Raw genomic sequence first — 10815 nt, 5'->3', positions numbered from 1 at the left:
GCATGCAAAAGTGACAGAACTTTAGAGAAAAGAAAAGAATCCTAGAAAAACCAAAATTTATCACACACGTGTTGGAACATTTCGGCATGACTGGTTTATAGGAAGTTAACTTATTGAAATGCTTACTTAAAAAAAAAATTAATGGTTTTTTTTTTGTAACAAATAGGTAGAAAGCTTTGGCGAGGTGAACAAATTGTTTCAGTATTATAGTCAAATGCACACTGGAAAAGGAAATAAATTACCCCACTCCCCCCTTTCCCACCCTTCCCTAGGAACTTTCTGTGCTCCATCAACCAACAGAATCCCTTTTTATCCCCCTCCCTTTCCCTCTCAAACGGTGCCAGTTAAGTATGTGTGAGTGTGTACAGTAGGAGTAGTGTTAGAAGTAGGGTGGAAAAAAAAAATGGTGCGCAAACGATATCCCAGTTATTTTTTAATTGTTTTAGGCATCGTTTTGACTTTGATGCATAAGTGTGTGTGTAAGTGTATGTGTGAGACGATGAAAACATTTTTAACCCCTGTTGGGTTCAGCCCACATGTTGTACATAGAGTGAAACATAGTAGTTGTGTATGTGTAAGGTGAACATAGCGAAAGCAGCAAGCAAAAACACAATACAACAGAAAATAGAAAACAAAAACACAAGAAATTATAAACTTTAACCCATTTTCTACAGCGAAACAGAGGAAAAGAAAGTAGCAACAAAAAGGAAACAAATGAAATAGAAAAAAAAAACACGACGAGAAAATGATAAAAGCGTAGCAAACGAGAATCCTGAAAGACTGAATAGAAATTAAAGCGCCAAAAAGGTTTTGCTGTTTATTTTGTTGTGTGTTTAGAAAAAGAAGGAGAGTAAGAGAGAGAGAGAGAGAGAGAGAGAGAGAGAGAGAGAGAGAGTGAGAGAGTAAAATCCTACAGAACGTAGTGTTTTGTTCAGTGTTTTTTTATTGTATGTAATTGATATGTAGTAGTTGTCCTATCTGCGATATAAAAATACCTCGAGTGGCTCGTATGCTGTGTGACAGTTTGAAAAAAGAAGTGCGCCGGGTTATCTGGGTTAAATTTGGAAGAGTCGGTGCGAATGACGGTGCGAATGAAGCAGACGGATGCACTGTCCAAAAGCGGTACTCACTATCAATCGGAGCAACCACGTCGCACGAGACCAAGGGATGGCTTTACTTTGTGCTCGTTTGCAAACGTTTGTTGCTCTTGTGTTAAAGCGCTCGCTTCTTTCTTGTGGTGGGAAGATTAAACTTCGTTTCGCAGGGTTCGTGAAGGGGTGAAGGAAAGCTTGGTCGGAAGGTACCACACGATCCACAATATCCTCACAAAAAATCGTTCGACACTCACCATCTTCTCGTTCGAACGTGGAGCGTGTGATTCTTCCTGCTTTGCTTGTGCCTTCGATCGAAACGGGTGCTCTTCAATCTTCTCACTACATCCGCGTACAAGGAAACCGGGCGTGGTGAGTGCCATTTTGTACCATCTGGCTGTGAAGCGTATCGGTAAACCGTTTGTTAAACCCAACCCCAAACAAACCCACGCATTTTTTTGCAATTCGAACTGTAGCATGAACCCGTCGGCCACTCGGCGTAGCTAGAGCTAGAGATGAGTGGGGATGAAAACTGTTCCCATTTGCAGTCGAGCACGCGACTACGACTCATGCTCGTTAGTTTGCATCTCTTCCTTCGTATGTGTATGTGTATGCAATTGTTCGTGTAAGCAAAACCAAACCAACTCAGAGCGATACAGTCCTTCGGCTCTTGCGTTGGTAATTAAAAAAAAAAAACAAAAAATGCAAAATTGTTTTATATTGTTCATAAGGTGTAAAAACAGGGTAGAACGTAATGCACAGCCTGGAGCTAACCGAAAGGTCCCGTTTTGAATGTGCTAGTAATAGCTTGTAAGCAGAGTAGCATTTTTTTTATTATTCGTAAATGTATTAATAATTAATATTGGGTTCTCTGAATGCAACCGGAAAACCCTGCTGTCTGTATTATTGTGTAATGCATAAGTAATTTATTAACATCGCTTCCGAAACTGACGCACAGAATAATACAGAGCTTATTGAAAAAAAAAAATTGGAAACGGAACGCGATCTTTCTTTGCTTTATAGTGAAGCGTACGCTTACATGCCCTACCGCGTAAGCGAAAGGATAGCAGCAGTAGTGGTGTGTTTGTGTTTGTGGCTTCGGTGTGTAAATAGTCGCTTTTAGTAGATCGGTTCTGTTCATAGGAACGCAACCGCCAGGCTCACAGGATGAGGAAAGCTAACGAGGACGCTTCTTAGAATTATTAGCTCGAGTAAGGCAGGCAATCAAAACACCCGAGGGCTCTACGGTTGGTTCCAGCTAGCCAGCCGAAGAAACAGGAACTAGAAGCCAAGTGCGTGAAACAGGTGAAATTTGTTATGTTAGAAGCGTTCGTAAACGAGGTGAAGTTTTTTGGAAGTCTTTTATCTGTACTATCACGTATGTACACGGCACGGCATGAAAATCTTGTGCAAAAACGAACAAACAAACAAAAAGTTGTGCAGGCATGCAGCGAAATTAACTGGTAATAAAACGAAAATAATCAAAACAATTTAAAATTGTCAACGGTGTTCTTTTTTTATTTGAATAATGTACGAAAGAAAACGAATTTTTAGGACAATTTCTTCAGCGTAAAAAATGTAAAAGGTAACTATAAAATTTGTCAAAAATGAGACAGATTGCCATAATTTTCATGCTTTTATGTTTATGACGTATCCGGACTCGAGGAGTCCTGTGACGGGAATGACTCTGAGCATGGCAATGAGGTTTCAACTACAAGCTTTTGTTGATAGGTAAAGCTTCCATCGTAACGATACTTTTTAGACGAAATCCCTTGGATGATCCTCGATATAAAGTCACGTGGTTGATGGAGCTGAGAAGACGAGAATACTTTAGTTACTAGGTATTTTTGTAAATAAGGTTCTTTGGAGGACGACCCTTGTTAGGGTACAAGGTCCTTAAGATGATCCATTGCAAGGTTTCTTGGAAGCCACTGTGAGCTGCAAAATTGAAAGACCAGATTTCTGTCATCTCAAGGACTCTTGGACTATAAAGATTCTTCCATTAAGAAATCGTTGGTACTATAAGGTCTTTACTATGAGGTAGCTAATGATGATGGACATTGAACGTCCAGACCGCCCTTCAGAATCCCTTAGAAGAAGAAGTTTTATTTGGGAGATGATTAGTACTTTAGATTAAATGATAATTTTTCCTTTTAGGTCGACTATAATCCTCGCACGACAACCTGATAAATGATGAGTAACAAACGAATAAAAGGTTGACACACGTTTAAGAAATGCTTTTTATTAAATCCGAAAAACTAAATTACGTAATATTAAAATTTCTTGTTTTGTATGACACCTGGAAGAAGCCACTCCGGTTATACAATTTTTGAAAAATAAATAAAAGAATTGTACGCACACGTTTGGATGGATTACTCATGACATTTGTAGCTCATTGTCGGCTCTAAATTGCGTCATCGTGTCAGGGAGGAAATTGCTCATGCGTCATTACACGAAAACCACCCTACCATGGCCTCGGCACGGAAATCTATTCCATTTTTGGCAAGCGTGGTGGATTATACGGCACCCGTTCCAATTTGATTCGATAGGAGATGCACAGATTGACTATTTGCTAGTTGCAGTTCCTTTTCCGGGGCAGAAAACGAACGTACGAACAATGGTTCACAAACACGCACACTCCCCGGTGGATTAACACGGTGAAGTTGTGTCGCATTCCGAACGCCGAGAACGTCGGGTTTTATCATTCGGTGAAGGTTGTCCTTTGGAGTGTATTCGAGTGTCAGCCCGTGCTCGTCACCATCTGCAGGTTGATGCGACAATTTTCCCCACGATGAACCGCGCTGTTTCGCTCAATATATGGAGCTACATGCATGACGCTACGAGTAGGTACCGGGAGGGAAAAGAGGGTTTATTTAAATTAATCGTAACCACTGGCTGCCGCTTTCAATGTCACGGTCGACTGTGACACGGTTGGGTTTGGTTGGGCATCCGTAAGGAATGCCATGCCAAATCCGTCGAAATGAGACGAGTTGGCCTGCGCTTGATGGAATGCATTAATCCACGGAAATAAGCGTTGCGGAGGGGGTGGCTTGACTCGAGGAATCTTCTCACCGGCGCAGTTTCGTCGATCGTACGATCGATAATCGATCGAACCCTATGAATATGTAGACGCGTGCAGGTAAAGGGTTTGCACTTGTCGGTTATGCAGCGCACAGGCGATGATATGGCCACCCATCGATCGTCGGTACCATTTCCCTCCTCAAGGAGTCACAGTAAGACGGTGACGAAAAAAGGCGTGCATGAGAGCGAGTAAGGGAGTTCCAACCAGCAACAAAAAAAAAAAAAAAAAAAAAAACAGCGAAACTCACCGCAACACCGATGGTATGAAATTGATTTAAATTGAATGGCTACGACACTTTTCATGCGCTGCGAGAGTGGCTGTAAAAGGATCGAGGACGTACCGGTGTCACCGAGCGGGATAATTTACTACGTGCCAGGTTGTTAACTGCTGTTGGTGTTGCTGCCTTCGCTGAGAGTGGTTTTTTTTTACTAGCAAGTGTTTTTAAGTAGCGTCCCTGAATTTCCTCCAACAGGGTTGCAGCCAACTGGTGCGTTGAGGTAGGTCGGCAAAGAAACAAACGACCCGGCGTGCGCGCAGGAAGCAAAATAAACACTTGCAAAACCGATTATGTGCCGTGTTAACTGCAAGCCGGAACAAAACGGGGCTTAATCCGAATTAAGTAAGCATAGAATGTTAACAAGCGATCGATGTCGACAGCTTTTTAGACGCGCGTGGTTGAGAAAAGCCAGAGTACGGGGAGCGAGATGGAATAAATTTCAACAAAAAATAAAACGATCTTCACAAAGGACTATGTTTGCTTACAAGCAAGCATAACCGCTTGCTAGAAGGTCTGCTGTACATTGCATACCATTATCTAACTCGCATAGATCGCAATAATTTGACCTTACGGAATGAAGTATCAATTAGTGAAACATTTTATTTTAATTTAGTGCGCTCTTCAAAATGCGCTTAATCTGCTGCACGATCGTACTTGCGAGTTATTTCTTGGTGTGCCTGTCCTGTGGCCGTGTGCTATCGATCCAGAACCTTGTGGAATCTTTGACCGATCGTTTCTCATGCGTTCCTGCGTGAAAATACCGTGGAAAGATTCTACATTCCATAGCGATCGATATCTGTTGGATGTTTTGGTGGATTGCTTGCGATGCACGACTTTAAAGAATGTGGTTGAATGTGGTGAGCGAGCGTCGTGCAAAAGGAGAAAATTGGGAAATGGTTCAAAATAGGTGGAAATGATTTCAAAAGATGATTCAGGGTGTATTAGCCCATAGAACAGGCCCATAGAACAGGCTGGTAAACGTTGTATTATATTTGTTAAATATGTGCTAAAGTAATAGACAAAACAGGCTCGATTATCGATGAGAATAGAAGTCTGTAGTACGCTGCTAGATATGATTTAAAAAATGGGAAACACTTGTCACGAAAATAAACCGAATGTGCACGTGAATACAACAATGAACAATCATCAAAAACACTCCCAGTTCAATCGAACCCAATCCGATGCTTTTGTGTATACGAATCAAATTGTTTGTGTTATGAAACCATTATTTATCTTTTAATTTTCGACGTCCTGCACACCGAAACTCTTTAATTAAACTTCAATTGAATAATCGAACGCATGCAGTTCATTGTGTACTGTGTGTAGCGCGAGCAATAAATTTAGAGAGCACGACAATCTCACACTCCAACAACATGTTCGTGCCAAACATCCGTGGAGGTGATCTTTTGATCGGATTAACGCCTGTAATGATATATCAATTATTCCATTTTAGCCTTCCCAACAACACACATGCGCGTGCGATTAAATGGTGATCGAAAAAGGGTGGTGTAAAGGAGCTTTTTTTGCTCTCTCTTCTCCACTCGGCAAGAATTCCTTCCCTTTCAGCCTTCAATTTCGGCGCTCTGTTTCCCATGCGCACGGTCTAACCACTGTGGGAGCCACTAAATGTCCAACTAAATGAAGAGTCATTCGGTTAGGAGATGAATATTTTTGTCAGTGACAGTGCAGAATCGCGCGACTACCATTACCGTGCATGCCTGCACCGCACAATGGGGGCACAACAAGATTAAGCGGCCATTCAACGTGGCCGGGGCAGTGCGTGGGCCAAGCCAGAAAAGGCCACGACGTTCCATCGCATTGGAGGCGAACGCTGTGGTTCGGCTGTGGTCAGCTGCTGGGCGAACCGCCGCAAAACCGGCATTCATGGGAAACCGTGGCGGAATGAATGAATTCGAATTATTTTTCTTCGATACGGCCTAGAAGAATAGAAAACTATTTCACGGATAAGCGCACGCGGTGAGCTATTTCGGTGGTTTTTCTTTCTGTTCGATTCAGGAACGGTCGGAGAATCTGTGCGGAGTCTTCTCGTACGGTGTGTTTTTGTTAACTTTTTACTTGTTTATTTAGTGCTCGAAGGTTTTTTTGTGTTCGATTGGATCCAGGAATGATGTGGTTTTTGTGCGTGATTATTTAATCTCAGCTCAATAGCATTGTGAGAGTTTAGTACCGGAAAAAAGTTAATCGCAGAAATGGATGTCATGAAAGAATAGGACAACTGCTCCGTTGTCTCCAGTACGTACCAAGAGGCGTTCCTATAGCGGTGCCATGCCCTGTACGGCTAGACCATGGTTCAAATCCCATCCTTACCGTTTTTCCCGTAGTGAGAATCGATGGCCGGCATGACCATCGATGGCTGGATGGCTGGACGTAAAGCTAAGAAAAAAAAGGGAAGAAGTTGGTTCCAAATCTCACCAAACGAAACCAAAAAGCTGATGAAGGGAAGCATCCTTACTCATAAAATAAATATTTCTTCACTTCATGTCGCCGGAGGGCAACCAAATGAAGGCAGCAGATAAAATATGATACGAACATGCCCCCGGTGTCATTTTCGGCTCGTATCTATTGGTCATCTTCCGTTGCTCATCCCGGAAAGCACAGAGGGGAAAAGAAAGGCAAGAAAAAAAAACCAATGACTTAAGGCAGTCGTGATGATCGAGGAAGTTTTGCATTTTCCAGATCTCATTCCATTCCCGTGGGTCGTTCTAGTTTGGTTCAGCGTTTTGTGTTTGGACGTTCGTTTGAGCATCCTTTCTTGCTGGATGACTTGAGCCGAGTGTGGTACCCGGCACGCGAAAGCTCAGGCTCGTATCGTACAGTGCGGGCGTAAAGAACATTCCCCCGTGACGTGAACGTGCTGGAGCCCTGAGCTGTCGCTGGCCGGTGTGGTTTTTTGTGGTTTGGTACATCGGTAAGGCCGATGGGGTAAACGTTTTTATGTGATGATTTCTGTGAGTTGGCAGTAACTGATTTTGATGTCCTTTGTGACTTAATAAATGGGGGAAATATTTTTTTTTTGTAATAGCAGCAGAGGTTTCCTAAAAGCTAAATATTTTTGGTTGTAAAATTGAGTTATGGCAAGGGATCTTAATAAAAATCGCAACTGTATTAGCCTCCCAATAACCAAAAACTACATCAACTTCAACATGCCTTCATGAAACATCCCCAATGTCAACTGTAATTGTTGTTGAAAAGCTCAGCTCACACACTGCCCAAAAGCTTTTAAAGCCTTATTGAACCACTTCGACGGCTCGCATAATGACAACCGAAAAGGAGAAACAAGTGCTGCGGAGTAAAGCAAAAGCATTATTAAAAGCATTAAATCATTCGTGCCCAGCGTGAATCCCTCCGCATAAATGCTAATAGTACTGTTTAAGGCTTACTCTCACGCTGTGTTTATCGGGTTATTAAACCACCATGATGCTGGCTGCTGCGGGTGCTGCTGCAGACATGCCGTTGGGTTGCTTATGCCAGCGCTGCATACCATTGCGCGGCCCCGGGGCTCGAGCCGAGCGAACCGAACGAATGGGGGCCGTTTTTACGATTGCTTCTCGACTAACGAAATGGTCATCCCGTGCGCCGTGTACTCGTTCTGATCTTCACGCCCGCTGAACTGATGCAGTACCACGGTTGCATCGATAAAAGAAAAGAAAAATAAAAACAAAGATAACTTGTTTCCTTCTTAAGATTGTGAATTCCACTACCGGTACCACAAACAAACCAAACTTTTGAAGCATAAATAAACCAGTTCTCCTGTTGATTTTGACGAGGTCGCATCACGCAGGTTGAAAAGGTTGGTTAAGATGTTTTTTTTTTTTAAAGAGAAACGCCCAAAACCTTTTGCATTGCTACGGGATTAGCTACGAAAGAAACCTCTAAATACTGATCGAAAGACTTGCGCGCTGTAAATGTCAAGTGACGAACCCCTTCAAAACGCAATCCGCTGCATTACACAATCGTCTGTTTTGGGTAATCCTTTTCGGTCGGGTTATTGTGCTACTTGGCTTGTGAAAGTGTGATATAGATACGGATAGGAGATGACGTTGAATTGATCTATCAGTCATCAAAAAATCCTATTTAGCTGTGGATCAGAGCCAACGGTTTGGATCGATGACAAAACTCGTATTGTGGCCTTGAAATGTTCCGAACGAGACAGAAATGTGTTTGGTCTGTTGTTAGCTGCAGTCACGTTCGTTTACATTGCACATTGAATTGTGGGAAAGTGTCAATACTTTTTTGGAAAAATTCCCATCTTATCTGCTTGCATTTGGAGGTACACTTTAATTGCAATTTACAAACCTTGTTTATGCGTATAACAAGAGAAACCAATTAAACGATCGTCTGATATTGCATTCAATTTTTTCTTATCCTTTTTCCCGATAGTTGCGCTGTGAGTTTGATTCGTTGAAACAATAAGCTGATAACGCTATCAGTTGGCATAAAAGAAAATAAAAATTATCTAACTAAACATGAATCATTCAAACCTTATTTAGAAGTAACGTTGGTCAGCATTGTAAAAGTTAAATAGTAGAAGATTGATTTTATTGGTTTATTTGAACAGGTTACATTGTCTAAAGTTTATCAAAAGTTCTTCTTTTAATCTTATTGTTTATTTCTTCACAAATAACGATTCCTGTAGAATCCGCCCCGTGCATGTGTAATGTGGGATCCTGCAACCTTTATCAAAAAGGAGTTTGCCATTCTCTTAATTGGTGCACATTTTTTTCGGTTGTTCGACTGATAACGCCGACGATGCTTGCGGATGTCGCCGGTATGGAAAAAGGCACAGAAATACAACCGTTGGTCTTTTGCAGTGAAATGATTAATAGGCACTTTAAAACGTTTAGCCCAAGTTAAATGGCAAAATCTGTCTTCACACGAAGCGTGGCAGTGAAACCGGGTCAGCTGACCCAACGTAGTGAGAGTATGGGAAAGACTTTTTTTTCTTGGTTTCAGAATGCTAATATCATGCATATTTCGAGGGATTTAAGGAAGAGATTTGTTCTACAAAGTTAGTACGACAAAGTTCCATCAATAATAATTTCGTCCAGTTTGGTCCTGTATGAAAAAAAAAAAATCTAATCGAACAGCTGTCTCCTACCACTCCAGGAATAAGGTTGTCTCACGTCGATTGAGAGACAATCCTTACACGAACGTTGATTATGTTCCTTTCTCGACTCTCGTATCCTCGGACGTGAGCGACAAACATCGGAATAAAAAGTAACTAAAAACAAAAGGAAACGCTCACCACTTCACCGCAAAATGTCATTCCGGAATCGGTTGACCGTCATTTAAATTAGCATAAATTAATCGGCTGCAGTTTTCGTCCCATTAGCCAGGCCCAGGGCAGCGGGTTCAGTAGCAACCCGCAGCGCCACAGCAATATCGGACCAGAGCGATTCTGTAACCTCTACCACGTCTTGATTACTCGAACCCTGATGGGACTTGGATGGCGTTCCGGCTTGGGACATGCCATTCGAAACGATTCCACCCGGTGACAGTTTCATATATTCGTTGGCCAAAAGCTTAAAAGAAGGAAGAAGTAAAAACAACCTCCACATCCATTCGGCTTTGTTCGAATCCCCCCGAGGAAAGACCGGTCTGCCGGTCTTGGTTAGTCAATAATGTGGGCCCGAACGCGTCCCCTTCTTCCGTGTCGGCGGCAATATGAACAGTGGGGTGTTTTTTTTTTTTTTGCTGAAAATTGAGACTTTAATGGGTTCGCACACTAATCAGAGTGACAAATTGAGATTCCGAAAATTGATTCCTGCCACCCGCAAAAAAAAAAAAAAATAAACCGAACAAAAAGCTCTTCAACCCATTTCGGTATGAATTTCACCGGAGACGGAGAAATCCCAACGATACTTCGCGATGCATACCGTACTGTTGAATGTGATATTAATTGAAATGTTCCACATAAAGGACGCATGATAAAGTGCCTTAAATGATCGTGCAGGAGTAAAGGAGCAAGAGTGCAACAACTGCTGACTCTACCTACGCCCACAGAAGAGAAGCTATTGATTGGGATCTTGCATTAGGTACAGGTGTCATCGTCCTTTTCGGATGGTTTTGGCTTGTGTCGGTGGGAACCAGCAACGAGGAAGGGCAAATGAACAGCACAAGAACATAATTTATGCTGCCTTTGCTTCGGGTTAGCGATGGCGCTGTTGCAATCGGTTCGATTAACCCCATGAATCATTCGGTCGCTGAAACACTACATGGGACGCTGGTTGTACTGCGTCATGACGCAACGACGATGCACCATCGCAGGCGTGCAAAACGTCGATGCTTACGCTCGGTTTTGCTTGTTCTGCAGGCAAGTAATGTGGATCGCTAAAACAAACATA

Source organism: Anopheles maculipalpis, chromosome 3RL (genome assembly GCF_943734695.1).
Source record: "Anopheles maculipalpis chromosome 3RL, idAnoMacuDA_375_x, whole genome shotgun sequence".
In the NCBI taxonomy this organism is placed as follows: domain Eukaryota; kingdom Metazoa; phylum Arthropoda; class Insecta; order Diptera; family Culicidae; genus Anopheles; species Anopheles maculipalpis.
This window is presented reverse-complemented; position numbering follows the sequence as displayed.